The sequence below is a fragment of the Chiloscyllium punctatum genome, chromosome 45 (assembly GCF_047496795.1).
Source record: "Chiloscyllium punctatum isolate Juve2018m chromosome 45, sChiPun1.3, whole genome shotgun sequence".
NCBI lineage: Eukaryota > Metazoa > Chordata > Chondrichthyes > Orectolobiformes > Hemiscylliidae > Chiloscyllium > Chiloscyllium punctatum.
This window is the reverse complement of record NC_092783.1, coordinates 20,955,916-20,961,915: the sequence shown is the minus strand read 5'-3', so window position 1 is coordinate 20,961,915 and position 6,000 is coordinate 20,955,916. Positions and strand designations below refer to the sequence as shown.

Genomic DNA, 6,000 nt, shown 5'->3' with positions numbered 1-6,000 from the left:
CCCCCCCCACCCATCTCTCTCTCCTACCACCCCCCCCACCCATCTCTCTCTCCTACCACCCCCCCCACCCATCTCTCTCTCCTACCACCCCCCCCCACCCATCTCTCTCTCCTACCACCCCCCCCACCCATCTCTCTCTCCTACCACCCCCCCCACCCATCTCTCTCTCCTACCACCCCCCCCACCCATCTCTCTCTCCTACCACCCCCCCCACCCATCTCTCTCTCCTACCACCCCCCCCACCCATCTCTCTCTCCTACCACCCCCCCCACCCATCTCTCTCTCCTACCACCCCCCCCACCCATCTCTCTCTCCTACCACCCCCCCCACCCATCTCTCTCTCCTACCACCCCCCCCACCCATCTCTCTCTCCTACCACCCCCCCCACCCATCTCTCTCTCCTACCACCCCCCCCACCCATCTCTCTCTCCTACCACCCCCCCCACCCATCTCTCTCTCCTACCACCCCCCCCACCCATCTCTCTCTCCTACCACCCCCCCCACCCATCTCTCTCTCCTACCACCCCCCCCACCCATCTCTCTCTCCTACCACCCCCCCCACCCATCTCTCTCTCCTACCACCCCCCCCACCCATCTCTCTCTCCTACCACCCCCCCCACCCATCTCTCTCTCCTACCACCCCCCCCACCCATCTCTCTCTCCTACCACCCCCCCCACCCATCTCTCTCTCCTACCATCCCCCCGTGTCTCATCCCTAGTCCCTGTTTCCCTCCCGAGACCACGTTCTCGCCCCTCCCTCCCGCGCGCGCGCGCGCGAGATTTGTCCAGACCAGCAGCTGTTCTCGCGAGACTCTGATTTGTTCCTACGTAATGTGCCGTGCTGCTTATGGCGGCGCTGGAGTGCTTTTGCTGTTGGGGTGAGTTGTCGAGACTGAATGGCGCCTGCCGTGTTCCCCTTCGCTTGTGGTGGCTCAGGAGTGAGTGAGTGTGACAGGGAGGCAGTATGTGTGTGTGGCCGGTTGATCGGTGGCTGGGATGGAATAGTGGCCGGGGTGGCGGTTGGCCTGGGCCGAGCCGAGCTGAGCTGCGCCATCGCCGGGGAGCGAGTAGCGCTCTCTGTCCGTCATATTGTCTCAGGCCGCGGATGCGCCATCGCTTTGTGCGTCTGTGTGGGGGAAGGAAAAGTGTCTGCTTTCGGCGATATCGTTACCGCCCTATCACCGCTATATGTAAATGACACCTCGGCGTTCAGCTAAATGTTTTCTTTAAATCCGCAATCTGGGTGAAAATTTCTTGTGTGCGTGTGGATCACCTTTTATGGACTGCCGTTGATAGATGGCGTTCAGTACCAATCGGTTGCCGACGTAAAGGTGGGACTTCCTGCGCCGCGCACTGCTCATTGGGAGTTGTAGTCTTCGCTTCCGGACTGTTACGGTCGGTAGAAGGAAGGGCGGGGCGCTGGAGGACTACAAATACCAGTGTGCATCGCGCGGAGATGGCTAGTTGGTCGGGCCTCGGTAGGCTTAAGCACGAAGTAGGTGCAATTGCGCAAATCTTGTGTTCGATGCCTGTAAACAACGTGCACAAGATCATGGGTGATATCTGCAATATTGCGCATTGACGCTGAAGGCCTATGTTTTTCTATAACTAATGTTAAATGTTGGATTGAGATTCTTGCAGTTATTCTATTCGGACGCATATTTTTCGTTAAGCATAGAACAAAGGGTGTATACGCAGAGGCAGTGGTGCTGTGTTGGGAGAACACTGCTTCGGCCAATCGAAGGATTTTGTTGTGTAAAATTTTAGTTTTTTGTGAAAGATAACGTAGCTGTTTATTTTCACTAAACTATAAATTGAGTAAAATCTAAGCCGAGATTAAATGGTCAATAGATTCTACATTGCAACGAATATTACTTTGGTAGTAAAAATGATCCTCTGGATTTAAGTATTTTTAATGCCTTCATGGAATGAGTGTGTAATTGGCTAGACCAACATTCCCGAAATGTCGATTCTCCTGCTTCTTGGATACTCCCTGACCGTTTTTTTCCAGCACCACACTCTCCTCAACATTTATTGCCTGTCTTTAATTGCTGTTGAGTCACATGTAGGCTAGATGGGGTAAGGGAGGCAGTTTTCTTCTCTCTCAAGAACAATAGTGAACCCAGTGGGCTTTTCCTGACAATTGGTTTTTACGGTCAATATTACATATTTACTTGTGGAGTTTTGGATTCAAATGACACCATCTGCTATGGCAGGTTTGAACTGGGTCCCCAGAACATTACTTGGGTGTCTTGATAATACCACTAGACTATCACCTCCCTAGTTTTAATATTTTTAAAGTCCTCTTCAAAGATGGGGTCTAACACACTTTTTAAAATCCTATTTATACAGGAGTTAAAATATTGCTGATAACTGCATGTTAATTGAGGAAATTGATAACTTTTTACAAATATAGAACTTACAATCCAAAAGTCTGGTAGGATGAAGAAGCCTGCCTTAAAACTTGTAGGGCTGCATCACCTGAAATTAGGTGGCTGTGATTGGCCATAAGAATGTCTGTGAAAGGGAGGGTCAAATGAGTCAATTTCTGGTCAAAGTTTCATCCAGGATTTTATACTGCAGAGGCCTGCTGGTGTGCATTGGTGACTACAGTCAGTGCTCACTGTAATATCCTTTTTTTTAGTAATGTAGTAGCTCACAGGACTACTTTTTGGGTTTATGCCATTTGGATCATAAACCAAAGAGTAATCTATCCATGCTATATTTCTGAGAGAACAGACATTTTGAAAAGGGTGAAGTATAAGCTAGACTGAATCATATTTTAATGGCATATTTTAAAGTCCTGGCCTAAAATTATTTTTAAAATATTAAGTGGAGTTGTGCCATGGTAATCCATAGTAAATGAGTTTTGTCTTTCTTTAATAAATTGAGACTAGATTTGAGTTGTAGTTCATGTTTAGTCAAAGTAACAATTTGCCTATCTTCAACTCTACTTGCCTACAGACCATCTTTTGTCCTTTTCTAATTGCCAGTATTTTGCTATTTCTCAACTTGTTTTTTCTTGATCTTGAAATAATGCAGGATTTTGATTTCAGGAATATTGACCACCCATACTTTCTCACCTTGGTAGCTAGACGATCTTATTCCTCAGCTGGTAAGCTGTTTTCCTGGCAGAGAATGTCTGCAGCAGAAACCATAGACTTGTTCTTTTGGTGTTTTAAGGGATTTTGATGTAATTACACGTGGTGTTTTGGCTGAGAGCTAATTCGATGGTTGAACCTGCAACACTTTTGGGCATGGCATTATTTTCTTTAGGGGTTATTCACATACATATTGGTTACATTCTTAAAATTGATTCATATACAGAGTAATAGCTACTTTATTACATTTTCTACAAAGTCTCTAAATTAGGCAGCCTAATTTAACTATCAGCATCTATTGCGTTTAAGTTGGTTGGAGTAGTTATTAGGATCTTAATTGTTTTCGTATTGGCTATTAAATTCTGGGGGCACAGCAGCATTGCCCCTCTTCTGCTTTTCATGTCTGTGTAGCCAGAGATGTAAGCTCAATGATATAATGCCCCAATCACCATAATACACTATACTAATGGGTAGTAGTTTTCCAAACCTAAACCAATTAAAATATTAGGTTAGTTGATGCTTTAACGTGCATGATTAATTTGTAGCAAATCAATAACTTTTATCAAATTTCAAGTCTGTGTTCAAACCTGAACTCCAATTGTTTTATTGGTTCAGACTTTAATTATAGATAAAAATTAATGGGATTAGAAGGTAAGTTAAATAGGGGTTATATTTTCACTTTAATTTCAGTTGTTGCTTTAAATTTTAAAATTATTGACCACTTGGAAAAGTGTTACACATGAAGTATAATTGTGCCCAGTTGTCAATTTTTGTTCTGATGAAGTTTTGAAAGGATGTAAATTCTTCAGTTCATTTTTAAAACTATGGAATTTGCCCTTGAAATTTCAGAATAGAATGTGCAGTTTGTTCCCAGGTTTCTGCAGTGATGCTCTGTAACCAGCATTGAATGGTATTTTGCTTTTTGGATAATTGGAATGAAAAAATTGGCCTTTTTTTCTGGTGTTACAGCTGTGATTAGAACTGGGTGTTTAGGGAATTAAGGGTTTCAACTTGCAGCTATTGTTCCACATGGTTGTGAATTCTAGAACCTTGCGTTCTTTTCACCCTTTATTGTACATAAGATGCCTCTAATGAATTGTGGTAATTTGTCCTTTGATAGTTCATGTACTTGGGAATTACAGAATCCTTTTGGGATGCTCGTGGTTTGAAAATTTAGTGTTCTGTGAAATTCAGGATGAGAAAGGATAGTTAGACCCATAATGCATTTCCATTTTATTGCTCATCTGATCTAAACTCAACTTGGAAATTCTGAACAGATCTCCAGAAGTGGTCAGGCTAGCCTGAGAAGCTCCAAATTCAAACTAATTCCCAAAATTATTTGTCCTGCCTTCCGAGGAGTTTGACTTTTATGCAAAAAAAAATCATTTTATTAAATGGTCATAAAAATTTATCAAAAGTGAGGATCGCAGATTCTAGATTGAAGTGGTGCTGGAAAAGCACAGCCGGTCAGGCAGCATCCGAGGAGCAGGAAAATCGATGTTTCGGGCAAAAGCCCTTCATTAGGAATCTGATTAGAGCACCACTCTCTAATCTAGATTAGTGGTACTTTTCCAGCACCACTCTAATCTAGACTCTTTTAAAAGTTTTTAGTGCTAATCTGAACCTTTTGTGCACTTTTTTTTCCCTGGGGGAATGAATTCTATACCTCAACCTCTTAATTTAAATAAGGCAATGTCTGGTTCTATAAGGCATAATGTTGTCTGTTATGTATCTGCTTGATTATCAGGGCCCTTAAACACTTCAAATATCTGAAGCAGTCCCCTTAAACTCTTGTTTTCTTCTTTGCAGTGAATCCAAAGTGAAGTTTAGAGCTGTTATGTTCCAGTGCATATGGGTGAATGTTTATGCATCTTGAATATCTCTAGTACTGTTCTCAGAAGTTGAGGTGACATCAGAATTATGCATCATATTCCAAATGAGGTTTCATGAAAGTATCAGTTTGTTGAATATTAGAATCTACAGTATAGATTAATATAGACCTACAAAGATGACTAGCTAATGTTTATAATCACAATGTGACAGTGCACACCCTGCACTTGTATTCCCATTTCTTTTGTGTATCAATCTGACTGTTCAATATATTAATGCTGTCTGCATTAATGAGTTCTTTGTGGTCTGTTCAGAGCATGTGTTGATGTCCCTTTGTCTATACTTGGCCACAACGTAGCTGCCTTTGCACGCACTTTCTGTTGAAACCATGCAAAATTTTATAGATCTGGGTTTTATTTCAGTCTCTTCTTTCCAGAGCTTGCACATTGCAGGCCAGAAACATGTTCATATTGTGCATTGGCAAACTTGTAAAGATTGACCTGTTACATCATTTGTTTCTTCCTTATGTTCTCACTGATCTATATGGTGTCCAAGCAAGCAGGGTCTTGATTTTTAAAATTCTCAGCCTTGTTTTCAAATTCCTCTGAACTCTCTCCACTTCTAAATGTCTTCCAGTCCCATATCACATGCATCCAGGTATCAATTGATAAATTCGTATTAGAAAATTGGCATTATATTAGCATTTTATTTATCTTAGATATTTGCTGTTTTAATCGATGCTTGAATCCCCAAGTCCCTTTGGTCTCCTTTGTTTCTAGCTATTAATATTGGGAAAATCCTCTGTCCTATTGCTTGTAATTGAACCACAGCGCATGTTTTATTCTTCTGCTTGAAATCTACTTGTGATAATTTGCACATTCATGTCGTACACTTGTATGCAATGCTTACAATGCTATCTATCTTCTCCCCCACGCAGCGCACACTTGTGGGGTGAATTTGTACTTGCACAATTACATTTTTATTTTGCTCAAAAACTGCATGAATCCATGTAAAATTCTGTAAGAACCTTTTTCAGATTAGAATCCTCTGAACATCCTCACACCTTCAG

At 42.5% G+C, this 6,000-nt stretch overlaps 1 protein-coding gene across 6 annotated transcripts in view; it reads left to right on the top strand.

The window, feature by feature from the left end:
* The first annotated feature begins 796 nt into the window (after nt 1–796).
* csde1 (cold shock domain containing E1, RNA-binding) overlaps nt 797–6,000 on the top strand; it is a 102,713-nt gene continuing 97,509 nt past the window's right edge. For 5 of the 6 annotated variants that reach the window (XM_072563426.1, XM_072563424.1, XM_072563425.1 and 2 more), the window contains exon 1: nt 797–878. The gene's annotated coding sequence lies outside the window, so the exon portion shown is untranslated. Of the gene's footprint in view, nt 879–1,478; nt 1,496–6,000 lie in introns of those variants that run through there. The other variant, XM_072563422.1, reaches the window with a different exon arrangement.